We start from the raw sequence: 14,167 nt of genomic DNA, 5'->3' as shown, positions 1-14,167 counted from the left end.
GCTGTCAGTGACAGAGATGCAATGCTACACCATCCGTTTAATAGCCCCACCTCCCACTTTAACACAGCGGCAGGAAACTGGAGACAGGCAGGATTATAAATCAGCCACTGTGTAGAGAAAAAGGAGGAGGAGGGGGGCATTTCCAGCCATTTTCACAACTTATTGACCAAAACAAATCAAATCCCCCCCTCTGGTTCCTTTTGGAGCCACTATGGGCTCTGAGCACCGTAATGGAGTCCCCCGCATGGAGCTAGCTTATGGTTGGCTTGATCAGTACTGGTCCCCATTTCACAGCTTTCAGAAAACAAAAAAAAAAAAAAGAGGAAGACAGACGTGACTCCACTGGCAATACCAACACAATCTTAGTAGCAATATGTTCCTCCGGTGCTCATACAGCCTCCACACTAGATGCATATCTGCTGCGATTCTCAAGGGCCATCAGAAAACGATGCAGATGAGTCTAGGCCTGCTAGATTATTTGATCCTTTTTTCCCCTAATTTACTAATTCGATGGCAGCTGTTCTGCCATCTGTAGTACAGCGCCACAGTTAGAGACTTATTTGGTCTCAGCTACAGTGTGTGCAGTTTACAGGCAAATATCATTAATGAGTAATTAACTGAGATTGAGTTACAAAAAAACAGCGACTTGAAAAGTAGTCTTACTCTGAGCTTTACTTCTTTTGTTTTACATTTGATCAAATTAAAACTGCAAACCTTATTCTATTGTGTTGAGATTTTATGTGATAGACCTAAACAAAATAGTGAAATGGAAGAAAAATGATAAGGTGCTTTCACACCAGCCCCATCTGGTCCGTTTTAATCAAACTCCAGTTTGTTTGTCCAGAAAGTCCGGTTCGTTTGGTGAGAATGTGCAATCAAACTCTACTCCACCTAAAATCCCAGGTCTCGGTTCAGTTCAAAGATGTATGTAGATGCAAGTGGACCAGAGGCAGCTCCGAAAGCAGGAAGTGGACTGCTAGGGCATTCTGAAGGTGAAACTGAGTGATCTGAAAAGTCGGTCTCACGGGTGCATGGTTCAAAGATCTAGGAGTTACAATTTCCGCTGCACTTTGGGATCACATTCTGATAGGAATAAAGGACTACTCTATTAACGCTAGGCTGCAGTTAATCCAGTTTAAAGTGGTACATCGTCTGCACTATTCTAAAGCATGGTTAAGTAAAATATTCCCAAATCTTTCAAGTGTTTGCAGCATGTGTGGACACCCTAAAGCTACCCTTGGACATCAGTTCTGGTGCTGCCATTATTTATTTGGGATGGTTGTGGCTAAACGTGTCATTCTTATAGAGTGGAAGTCTGCCTCAAAAACCCTGTTTTAAGTGCTGGCTGAATAATATGGTTTCTTGTTTACATCTTGAAAAAGTACGATCCACTCTCAATAATAATGTATCCAGATATGTTAGGGTGTGGAGGCCTTTCCTCGAACATTTGAGTGGTTCCATTGGTGTAGGTCTCAGGTAGTGGCAGCCTTGCTCCAACTCTGTACCCCAGGTCTTTCCCTGCCTGCCAGAGTTGCTGTAGCTTGTTAGGATGGCCTAGTCAAAGTTCAAACTTAAATACAATTATAAATCTGCGGTGAAGTGTGACAAATATTCACAAGTACTCTCAATCCTACCGAATTAAGCTTAAGCTTTCCAAAATGACAAACAGCAACAGTCTTTAGTCAGAAGCCTCAGACTGCTACTGGAGACCATTCCTGCCAAAGCCTGTCGCAAATAGCAATTAATCAATGAATGCCATAATAAATGAAAATGAGATTGACAACTTCCGTTTTGATGATTAATATTTTTTGAAAAGGCAATTTTGTTTACATAATCCATTTTATGTGTGGTCTGGTTTCTGTTTTTGGCTTTCTTGTTTTATTTTGGAAATTCAAAAATGTCTTCCAGTGTGGAGTGTCCTGTATAAAATTAAAGTTACTTCGCCTTTGTGAGTGTGAAAATATACCAAACATCTTGATATTGAGAATGGTCTCAAAACGACAATATTATTGTAATAATTTCTTGGACAATTTATTGTCCAGCAAAACGTGTTATTGTGACAGCAGGCCTATTGCTGTCCACAGCTTCACCATCCACAACAACTCTTTGGACTTGGATGATATGAGTAATGAATTTTCATTTTCCTATGGGATAAGTGAAGTGTTTTTGAACAGAGTGGAAGTTCTCTTCCACGTTGCGATTACACACTAATATTTGATGGTTTACCCAATAAATCCCAAAGTTTTGGATTGTAAATGTGAAAAGACTGCAGGGGACTACTTTTGGTCGTATACTGAGGATTGTAAGCAGACACATGGTGCATTTTAGATGAGCCATTTCAGATGTAGATTCTTCCTTCTTTGCTATAACAGCAGCATCCTCATCCTCCTGATCCAGCACATCAAGCATTGATTGTCGTCAACGCTAGAAAAACCTCCCCTGTCAATTTACAAGCATCACTCTTTTGGACAAACTCCTACACACATTGTTTTACCCTCTGATTGTTTACCTCAAGTTTGTGGAAGGAGGAGGAAAAGAGCATCCTCTGTAGCAAAATAGTGAACTCTAAATGCTCTCTTGTCATTTCTGTTCTTTGATGTAGTGACAAAGAGTCTGCCCTTCACCAGCAGACACAGAACTGGGGGGTTAACAGTGGTACTCTTGGCAAACTTTTGGCCCAAAATAAAATCTCCTCACACCGCAAGTGATGAGGATATGAGTGGCTCAAGTATCAAAAGGTCTCCGGGTGTTAACGACAGCAATTGAAGAGGGAACCAGAGAGAAAGACCTAGTAACCTTCACACTCTTCACGCCTCCTCTGCCAGCACATCTCAGGAAGAAGGAGAGCCATCTGTGGCTGGGCGATGCCCGTGAACAGCCGACAGAGAATGGCTTGGGGCTTGGGGTACGCGGTCCAAATGTTTAAACAGCGGGTGAGTTACAGTGCAAGGGGACTTTAATGCGCAGGTTCAACGTCAGGGCTAGGAGAACAAACCCAGAGGGAGGAAACGACCTGCGGACTGTCTAGTGAAAGTATATTGGTCTCTGAGTCAATCATAAAAAGGGTCATTGCAAACCTCCCCCCATTCCCCACTGACACAAGACACCTACTGTGGCTCAGCTGGGACTAGCAGCTGTTAAAGAGCGGATTACTGAGGTGTACAATGCTTTAAAAACATGAAGCATGGATTTACTATTTACGGCAAGAGAAAAACATGTGTGAGCTCACACACGTGTCAGAAAGCCGACACACCTCGGGGGTAATGGTGTCAATTAAACAGGATTTCTGGGGTGATCTCCACGTCAAACTGTCAGCCCAGAAGCACCGCGGCCCCCTAAATTATCATGACCCCCCGCAGAGACGACTGACTCTTGCTCCTCTATTTCTGCGAGGTGGATTAATCACAGAGGTCACATTGACATGACTCAAAAGAGCTGTAGATTTGTTTCTTGGCTTGGACTCTTCTGTTTTACAGAGTCTTACGAAAGTATTCATACTGCCAGAACTTTTTCACATATTAGCAAATTACTACAGCATGACTTCAGTGTATTTTACTGGTATGTTTCATGTTAGATCAACATTATGTGGTGCATAGCTGTGCAGTGGACAGAAATAAATCAGTTTCTCTAGGATGTTGCTATATTTGTTTGTGATTAATGCAGCCTAAAATTAAAAATGTTTCAAAAAGTTGAGGTCAAATTTGCCATTTTTTTTATGGGGCAGAATGTTATGGTCCAACCAGTAAGGCACAAGGACAAAGGCATATATAAAAAAATATCTTCTATTTATTTTTCTCAAAATTCTTAACAATCTCAAGAATATAGCAAAATGGGCCCAAAATAAATCATCTAAGGCAGTGGTCCCCAAAATTTTTAGTACCGCGGACCGGTTAAGACCAGTTAAGTCTCCTTCCTACGCGCTCGTAAGGAGGAGACCGAAACCGATGCTGCTTGTGGGCTCAATGTTGCCGCGCATGACGTAACCGACAGAATCCGGTTAAAGGATTTTCAAAATAAAAGATCCTCCAGACTCAATACATAACAGGAAATATTTAATTATTTCTTGCGCGGCCTGGTACCGGTCCGCGGCCCGGGGGTTGGGGACCACTGATCTAAGGCAGACCTAACTCAGGAGAACAAACCAAAAACTGATCTTACACCATGAACACACAGGGGAATTTATACACAAAGGCTAGCCTACACAAACGAGGAGGGGTGGGAGATGAGACAAAGACAAACAATGCATAAACATAAATAACTAATTCAAACCAAGACATTTTGACTACAACACAACTGTAAAAACAAAACAACCTAACACCAAAAATATTTTACCGGTTGTGCTATTAGCAGAGAGAGGGAGATTGTTCATCATCAAGTCCCCTGCTTCCAGCAGTCTGATGGTTTGTTCCACTTCCTGGTTTGCCTTACAACCAGTCCTCTCCCAAAGCCAGTCCTTCAAACTCAGCAAAACAAAACAGTTAACGATCCAAATAAACATAAGGTGTTTAATAAGTGCACCCATAATAGTAAACAGCCTAATGCAATAACCACCACAAAAATTTGAAGTTATAAATATATTGTGTGAAAAATTCTAACTATATTATGTGAAAACATTTAAATTAAATACTAACACTAGGGAAAATATGGTGGAATCTCCACACAAAATAATATATTTTTCAGGTATAGTGGGATTTTGTAGAATATTCAAGTAAATATGTTTCCTTCAGTTATTATAAAAATGCTATATATATCACATATGACTTAAAAGAAAATTTACATTGTAATTCAATGCCTTGAAATTGGGCCTCAGACTCTTTCAAAACTCCCGCTCTTTCAAGAACCCTGCCTGCAGGAAATCATCACAACATGGCTCCTCTATTTAATGCTTTTACCAGCATATTCATACTATCACTAACTTTAAATGTGTGGCACTTGCCAGTTAAACAAGTAACACTGGATAAGGAAGTTTAAAATGAATCATAAAAATGTCATACTGTAACAGCCGTAATAATTATGTAGTGTCTCTTTAAGACAGTGATTGGGAGTTTTTCACTGTACTGATGAGTCTCCTCTCCACCACTGAACACAACCCATGCGTTACAATACCATGAGAATTAGACTACAGTTTTAAATGTGCTTAGACTTACTTTACTGTCATTGCACAAAGACAACAGTGAATTTCGAAAACAAAATGTTGCTTGGCTACCAGAGTATTCAGAGAAAATATTGAAAAACTATAAAAAATGTAAAAATATGAAGGTATTACTGGTGCAAAGAAGCTGATGAGCTCATTAATAATCATAAATATTTAATGATCAGAAATAATTGATGGGAGAATGTGGTTATGGTAGGGTAACCCTAACCCTAACCCTTACCTTACCCTTACAGCTCTATTATGATCAACAAGGTTGACTAAAATGTTCTGAAGATATTAAAAATGCAAGCAATCTTGCAAATAATCTTTTCACAATGTTACACCTGAAAGATTATTTTAGGGTAGCATGGTGGAGCAGTTATTTTGCAACAAGAAGGCCCTGGGCTCAAATTTATTTCCTTTCTGCATGGGGTTTGCATGTTCTCTCTGTGCATGCATAGGTTCTCTACGGGTACAATATATCAAAGCATCACATAATCACTAACATGCAGAGAATTAACTAGGAAGAACCTGATTAGATATTTTAGAACAGTCCAAATCCAAATGTAAGCATTTAAAACGTGTGGAGACTGGGCAATCTTAAGCTGTCTTAAGAAGGCTTAAGATTGACACTAATGATAAAGAATGGGTAACGGTTAGATTGACAATATAGAGAAACTTTGGTATAAGTTAAGAAGGAAAAATGACTTTTTGAAAAACTGGGAAAAAATGTAACATTTTACAAGGTCCACAAAAATTTCAAAGGTGGAATAATTCCTGAAGAAATTCCTTGTGTGTGAATGACGTGAACATAATCTCTAGTTTTTGTAGAGTTTGTCACATACTGGTAGTGGGGCGGTTGGAGAATATCTACAGCAGACCATGAAACAAACCTGGGACTGCAATTTCCCCGAATATTAATCCTGTCTTGGTTATCACACTTGTAGCAGATCCAAGAGAATTAGGAGCCGAGTCAATGATAAAACTCTCGGTCTCGAGAAAATAAGTGGCGACGTGTGAAAGTCAATTTAAATGCAAATTCCAGCGCTTAAGACAACACTGTCTGGAAAAGCCCTGGTGAAGAAAGTGCATTCTAAGACTAGACGAGCGCCTCAAAGTTTTACCGGTGACAGATGACACACTCGCCTTGGAGTGTGGCTGGCAGGCAATGGAGAAACGAGTCAGAGTTGCACTACATGCGAAGACTGTCGAGTGTGATTCCAAGATATCAAAGCAGGATTTTGATCGGATCACAACTATTGATCTGCTTTTGTTTCCCAAAGCCTCTGGTTTAAGCCTTTAAGCCTCTTCAAACGGGCGGGGCACTCAGCGAAATGCTCTACCATTTGCTCTTTTCTTTTCCTGGTTGTTTTTTTTTTCTGTCTTAGCCACGGTAGACTAATACAGATCTTCACTGATGAATGCAGACAAACAAAAGCACTAATTCCATAGCTGCAGGGTGTTATTCTATCTATAAACGTACATGTTTCCTTTAAGAACAACATGATTTATTTGAAACAAACCGCCCACCCTCCAGAGGTACACACCGGTTTCCCTCACAGCTAATTAGCAAGTGGCACTTAATCAGGTTCTGCTTTTATGACACAAAACTGTCGCCAATATTGTCATTCCGAGCCTTTTGTTCAGTTTACTGAAGCAGGTCATTATAGATATTCAGTGTTTTGCTTTCTGCTGGAAATATTCACAGTTCGCCCTCCACTCAGAGCTCACAGACACAATGTTATCTCTCTCATGGGTTCATGGGTGATGGAAACAGCCCGCAGCTGTATTTCTGTAGCTGAACGAAGCGTGAATGCTTCATAAAGAGGAACCTTAAAAGCTTTGATAGAAGAAATTTAAAGCTAAAATTACATTGGGACAAAAACTATTTTCTCATAGTGCCTTGTGAAATACTCAAACCTATTAGATTTTTTATTTTTTTACATCAAGTCATGCTACATTTAGGGCTGGACGTGTAATGTATTCATTTTAATTCATCAATTACATTGATTTCAATGTGTTAAAAATTTTAACATAATTTATTTTTTTTTTACATACAAAAATCCAGAGCTGGGACCTTTGTATTCATGTGTTTCTAAGCGACATCAGCAAGCAAAAGCAATGCTGCTTCTCCTGGCCAACCGGGAGTTAGATTTTTGCTTCAAAAAACAATCTGATCGGACACTCGAAAACACTATTGTGTTCAAGTTGTGCTAAAATGAGTTAGCCATTTTAGTGAAACTTCTTAAGCCTAAAATAGCATCTCTATGCTAAACATACTGCAGCAGCACAGATGGCCCCAACGCTAATGTCAGCAATACAATAGTAACCAATCTGATGGTTGAATAACAATATCAGACAATAACTTTGTTGTTGAGCTCTTATATCTATTTATTCAATAATTTAGAAGTAAAAAAAGGATTTTGAAATGAAAATGTTGCTATTCAGTTTTCAATTAAATTATGATTAGTGGGTTGCTGTGGTGGTGCAAAGGTAAAGCACAACCCACGTAAGGAGGCCTTAGTCCTCGACGTCGCTGTCGCAGGTTCGATTCTCAGCCTGATGACCTTTGCTGCATGTCTTCCCCCTCTCTCACTACCCAGGTTCCTGTCTGAGCTCTCTCAAAGGCAACTAAAGCCAACAAAACCAAAAAAGGAGATGTTTCTTCTTCTTCTAACCATGTATAAGGAAGCTTATCAGAATTCATAAGAAGATGAATGCAGTTAAATACAGGGCAATCCAGGGAAAAGACATAATAGATATGGCACTAGGTCAGAGGTTCCTAAACAGCCCGAGATCCATGTTGATGAGGCTTAATCAAAGTCCAGGCATACAGTGATGTTCACATCACAAAACTGATGTTCACAGATGCTCTCTTTCTAATGCCACTAAGCTTGAATTATTTAGCAAAGAATGCATGCAGCAGTAATTCCAAGAATAGGTGGATTCCAAATATAAACTTTTCAGATTCTTCTTCATTCAAGAAAAAAAAAAAAATTAAAATGACACATCCTCTTTCTTCCACTTCACATGTACAAAAAATCCCAATAAAAGACAATTCAGTTTGTAGTTGTGACAACATGTGGAAAAGTTCGACGTCTGTGCCATATTTCGAAAATAACTAAATGTACAGTATATTAAGCTCTACTGTAAGATGATGAATCTTTTTTACAATTAATACTGATATGGTTCAGATTTCATAGTGAGCACTTCACTCTGGTGCTGGAGCTGCGCTTAGCAAAGGCTACATGAGACTGATTAGCTCCAGCAATTAAACTTACATTCCTACCACTGACCTGCTGTGTCTCTAAATGAGTCCATTAGTGACTAAACTGTGAAGTAATTTAGCACCAAGCTATTTTTTAACCCCCCAAACACACCAGCGGTCCCACAAACAGGCACCCAGCCATGCAACTTTACTAACAGGCGACCCTCCAATTTTTGTTAAAATTCCACTGTAAACCATTTAAATATTCCAATTTAATAGAGAGCTGTAAAAACAAGAAGTCTTGATTTCTGGAGCTGTGATAATAACGAGGTCAAGGAGCTCTGTGGTTCATGCTTGTTAAAAAAAAAAGAAAAAGAAAAAAGAATGAAGATGGGAGCTTTCCTCAAGCCAATGAATTGAGTTGGATCTGCACCAGCTTGGCAAGATTCTTTTACGCTAACATTTGCTGTGTCTGGGGGTGAGAACATTAAGAAATATTCATGCTGAGATCTGGCTCACTGTGCAGGACCCTGAAGGACAACTGCAAAGACTTTCAGAGATAAATAACCTTCACAAGCTGCTGGGAAGTTTGTTCTGAGAAAAGTTCTCAAAATAAGCAAATGGAGAAGAATATTGAAATTGTTCTTGTTGCAAAACGACACACAAGGTCCAGAATCAGTACAAATGTGGAGTATTTAATATATGTTTGCATGAAAAGAAAAGTTTATGTATTATCTCTTATCTTGTGGTTTAAATAAAATATGTAACATTATTGGGGTTTCTGCTGTTTTCACCAACTCAAATTTTAAACTTTTGAAGACCATTATGACCTTATGTAATATAAGCCCTATATTACAACTGAAATGTGCAAAAAAGTATGTATTGTATATATTTTAAAAAAACATAAATAAGTGTGAGATTAACTAAAGGTTTTGCCACATTCTTTACGTTAGTAGTAGAAGGATCTGTTTTGTGTCTGTTTGACAGCAATAGGCACCACAGTGCCAAGCTTTCTGTGAATGTAGCATCATATAAGTTAGCACTGTACAGTTAGCATCATGTGGGTTAGACAAGGCAGGACGTCCAGCCGTCTGGTAATAAATTTGCATTTCCCTGTGATAGATGCAAAAAAGTTTGACAAGATTACTGTGAAAAAAACTACAATAACTTGATTAAGTAGTCCTGCCACAACAAAAAGTTTAAGACTTTATCAATCTTAAGGCCAACTTGCATTTCTAAAGCAATTTTAAGGCCTTGATTTTAGATGCATAACTTTAAGAGCTTTAGAGGATGTGAGAACACCGTGATTATGCTCATAGATTACTTTGTTCATGTGTTTGCCCACTTAACAAATTGACCACTCAACTCTACCTCTTTGTTTCAGGGCTTTAATCATGCTTGATCTGCTCTCTCTGTGCTTGACTCTGAGGCGCGATGGGCCTGTAAACAGCCTCTTTGTATGCACATCAGACACTGGCCTCATAGGTTCACACCACATCAACATACACAGAGGTGAACAGTCCACTTCCAGGACCCAACAGGCCCCCGACACGACGTAATGAGATCCCAGGGGAACACGGAGAATTGCTGCCATTATGACATTCCCCGGTCTACAACTCATCGTCATCGCCTATGTCCAGACAGAGATTATCTCATACACACCAATTACAGATCAGTATGGTAACACTTTAGTGATTTTGTTCTGGAAGCACAAAAAATTCTAAGTATTGCCTATACCTTTGATGTCCAGATATTTATAGCTATAACTAGACTTGATCAGAAAGTACAGGCTGCTGATTTTATTACTTGATAAAGTCAATCAGTCAGTCAGGATTCCATCTTGAGGTGTGGTTTAGGTACAAATCTCCCCTGGCAGACTTAGGCAAACAGCTTCTTAATGTGCCTGTAAAGGATATGCAAAAAATGTCTTGTCTTTATTTCCTTCAGGTTTCTGCGAAGAAGGTATGACATTTTGAGAATAAGAGTTGATTGAGAATGGTAAAAAAAATAAAAATAAATAAAAATCAACTTGATCTTGGACTCTCCTCTGACCAGGACTGATTAAGTAACTTCAGGTTGCAGGCACATGGTTAGAAAAAGCTATTCATCAGAATAAAGTGCATGCTTGCTAGAACATCAGTCAAGCTGACTAAAGTCTGCATCATTGTTTTTGTCGGTCTCAGTCATCTGCCCGTGTATTTTCCTGGGCCATTTATTGAAATAACAACTATGTGTGGATGTTGTTGCATTGAAAGAAGCAATTTTGACACATTTACTAGCAAATGTCCCAGCTCTGCAGCACTGGGTATGTTGCATTTCTTCACTGTGCTGTCCTCTGTGTCCCCTGCCTGTCAAAATGCTCCTCTTGGCGCCCTTCACTTTGATCTCCCAAGGGTCCTTCCGTAACCTTATCCATGCAGCCATGCACAATACCCTTCATTGGACACAAAGCCGGAGATAGCATGCTCCTCTGTTCCATTCTCTGCATTTGTCACTTTTGTGCTTGTGATCTTTGTTCATTTTACCTCTGGATGAATGAATTATTCCAAACCAAGCCTTCAAAAGAAATGGAAATCACCCATGTTACACACTGACTATAGGATAATAACTCTTCCCTCTTTAAGGTATAAATGTCAAGCTTGTTGTTCCTTTGAGAATCTCATGCATGTGTCGATGTTTTAATATATGAACAGGGAAGGCAGAGGATATGTACACTGGCCCAATAGAGGTATTATAATTCTGTGCTGACTAGCCAAAACCAGGACAGCCAGTTTGGAGAATGAGCTTGAAGCTGACAGCAGTTCATCATGGGATTGCGGTTACCCACTCATAAAAGCTCCTTTCATTGGTCCTCATTATTGCTTATGGTTTTCATGTAAGCCTAATCTCAGATGATTAATTAAACATAAAGACTACAATTTCAAAGCCAGATGAAGCAAAATAGCACCACATATCACAGCCTTCACAGTGAATGCCACAAAGGAGGGGAAACGCTTCTGAAAAGCAGCCTGGAGGCTGGGATTAGAACACAACAAGTGGAACACAGTCACTAGGACATAATCAGAACAAGGCACTCTCTTTGTTGCTTTTTTATCTTCTTTTTGGTTTTGAGATATTTAAGCACAAAGAAATGGCAAACAACATGGGATGACTGGAAGTGGAGATCTACTGATTGGATTTTTCTGTTGGTGGTTCTAGTTCTGAGTTTCTTATCTTCTTGGCTTCTACTTTGAGTGTTTTCAAGAATTATCAGTAGGGCCAGTACTTTAACTTGTTAATTATGATTGATTAATTTTAATGCATTAAAAAAATTATGCATTTAATTGCTTTTTTGTTTACATACAAAGGTTACGCCAGGAATCTTTGTATTCAGGTGATTTTCTTACACCGGTAAATGTGGTGCACAAGCATCATCCACAAGCAACAGCAATATACAACAAAGACACTTCTCTTGGCCTACTGGGGGTTAAATTTTGCTTCACAAAACAATCTGATAAGCTGATGCAAAAGACTATTGCTATGTTCAAGTTCTACTTACAGGAGGTGAGTATAATATAGCCATCAACGGTCAAATAACAGATTAAAAACAATAAATATATCTACTATTGAGCTCATATTTCTATTTATTCAATAATTTAGCAGCAAAAATGTTTTTTTAAATTAAAAATGTTGCCTAATTTGTTAATATATAGTTGAACTGAATGCAATTTATTACCATTACTTATAGAAATTGAAATTAGCAAATAAAACAGAAAAATGTGTTGCAGGCTCTTTAATACAGTTGGTTTAAAATTTAAGAGAAAATTAAGAACTTACCAAATTATCCCAATTTAATTTTTAATATTTCTTGAAAACCATCTGAGTTGTACTGAATTCAAAAAAGAGCACAAGAATATACTGTTGGTTGATATTCATGTAGACTAAAAAAAGTTCGGGGATCATTGCTGTAGACATTAAATTTATAGAACAAAACCATCTTGTCGTATTTGAGCTGCTGATTCTTCCAAATGTCTTCAATAGTTGGCAGAAAATACCAGTAAAAAATGTTCCAAGAAAACAACCTCTGATAGCAAAAATAGAGAACAATGACAAGCAGAGCTACACCCTAAGAGGTGCAGGGATGCATGCATAACACTCCGTCAGCTCAGGCTCCTGGCTCCTTCCTCCCTTGAGCTGCTAGGAGAAGCGCTGAGCGTACCAGATAACATTGACCACACCACAGGTTTGTCCTTCTGTCCTGACTCTCCAGGTTAATTATCCGTGCACAGCGCCGAGCCGTAGATCACGCCAGCTACATTTTCCCTTGATGATGCACTGACCTGTTAAATAAGAAATAAACCTTGATTCTAGTAATCAGCACTTCTTATCTTTTTCTTTAGTGGAAGGAATCCGGCTCCTCTCTGGACCACTCACAGGTACGCTAAAAATAAATCTGGTGAATTAATATATGTATATTGCCAGAGAGTAGGCAACGGGATGAATATTTCATGTAACCAAACACGCTGTGTAAAATCGTGCCCCTTCCAGCTGTCATCGATGACAGACATGAAAGAGGAGGGCTCCAGTACGGTTGAGGTGCGGCACCCCCCTACTCTGCCTGCAGCACCAGGAGCACCGGTCCTCCTTGTAATTGCTTCTAGCGCTGGAGCCTGAGCTGAACATGAATTAGGGCCCGGGCAATTGCTAGGCACTATGCTTTCAAGACATACATGCCTCTCCTTCGAGGTTGACTTCCCTCACAGACAGCACCAGCACTCCTGATAGGGTGGCTGCTTAGATAGACAATTAGTCTGATAGTGCAGGTAAGTTGACGCTCACTGTTGGCAGAGAGGATTCTCTAATCTCTAAAACCCATCTGATACTCCAGATTTTATCCGACAAGCTGGATTACAGCCTGAAATTACATTCCTGCAGCTGATAAGAAATGTATCTGTTGCAGTATGAAGACAGTAAAGCAGCAGACCTTTCAAATATTCAACCAGAGAACGTGTTTATTTCTCAATTCGACTGAGGCGGAGTGCATCTTTGGGTCTCCTGTGTTCCATATCAGGTCTGCCTGTGCTGCCTGTGGCTACCAACAAAGAGCACTTTGTTTCTTTCTTGCTTCCAACTCTCGAGCCCCACATGCTGCAACCGGGACAGTAAAAAAGAACGCGCTCCATCGGCTTAAACACTGACGCTGCAAGGCAAGCATACACCTGGGCAAGCAGATATACAACAGGGTCCTGTAAAAATACACTTCTACATTGTGGGAGTTCTTTCTACAATAGAAGCAGAAGAGCTGATGAGTGTACTTCTAGGGCAACCCTGGAAGTAAACCTGTTACAGGTTACAAAACACTTGAGACAGTGGGATGTAGGTTCCACTTCCAGCCGGCCAACCACCCTTAGATAGTCCCACAGCTACGATGGAATGCTTTTAAATTGGGGTCTGCAACTTCAGTCGACAAGAACCATTTGATCACATTCGGCCACATTACAGTTACAAACTTGAATGTATTTTATAGGAATGAAATACACACAAAGCACATAATATAGCTGCATTTACAGATGAATTTAATGGCTGAATTACCTCCTCCAGACGTTGTTAGGTGCAGCAGAGACCTGATTGGTGTGTTGGAGAAGGGCTGAACCTAGAAGGTACAGAGTAGCTGTTGAGGAACAGATTCTTTGTTCCCTTTGAGTGTTACGACGTGGCACTCTTACAGTCTCTAAAAAGACAACTGGTTTTGTATATTTTACTCCTTAAACATCTACGTGAGGGGCAGGAGAAAGTCCAGGTAAAGTTAAACCCTTAAAGTTGGAACTCTCAGTCAGCTGAATTCT

The 14,167-nt window shown here is 39.6% G+C and overlaps 1 protein-coding gene across 7 annotated transcripts in view; it reads right to left on the bottom strand.

Moving 5' to 3' along the window:
* Positions 1-14,167, bottom strand: part of chl1 (cell adhesion molecule L1 like) — a 96,166-nt gene that overhangs the window by 75,925 nt on the left and 6,074 nt on the right. The window contains exon 1 of one of the 7 annotated variants that reach the window (XM_023324781.1): positions 4,333-4,496. The exons of the other annotated variants lie outside the window; for them this stretch is intronic. The gene's annotated coding sequence lies outside the window, so the exon portion shown is untranslated. Of the gene's footprint in view, positions 1-4,332; positions 4,497-14,167 lie in introns of those variants that run through there. 7 annotated transcript variants of the gene reach the window in all.

Source organism: Xiphophorus maculatus, chromosome 20 (genome assembly GCF_002775205.1).
Source record: "Xiphophorus maculatus strain JP 163 A chromosome 20, X_maculatus-5.0-male, whole genome shotgun sequence".
In the NCBI taxonomy this organism is placed as follows: Eukaryota; Metazoa; Chordata; class Actinopteri; order Cyprinodontiformes; family Poeciliidae; genus Xiphophorus; species Xiphophorus maculatus.
The sequence above is the reverse complement of the archived record's forward strand: the minus strand, read 5'-3'. Positions and strand labels throughout refer to the sequence as shown.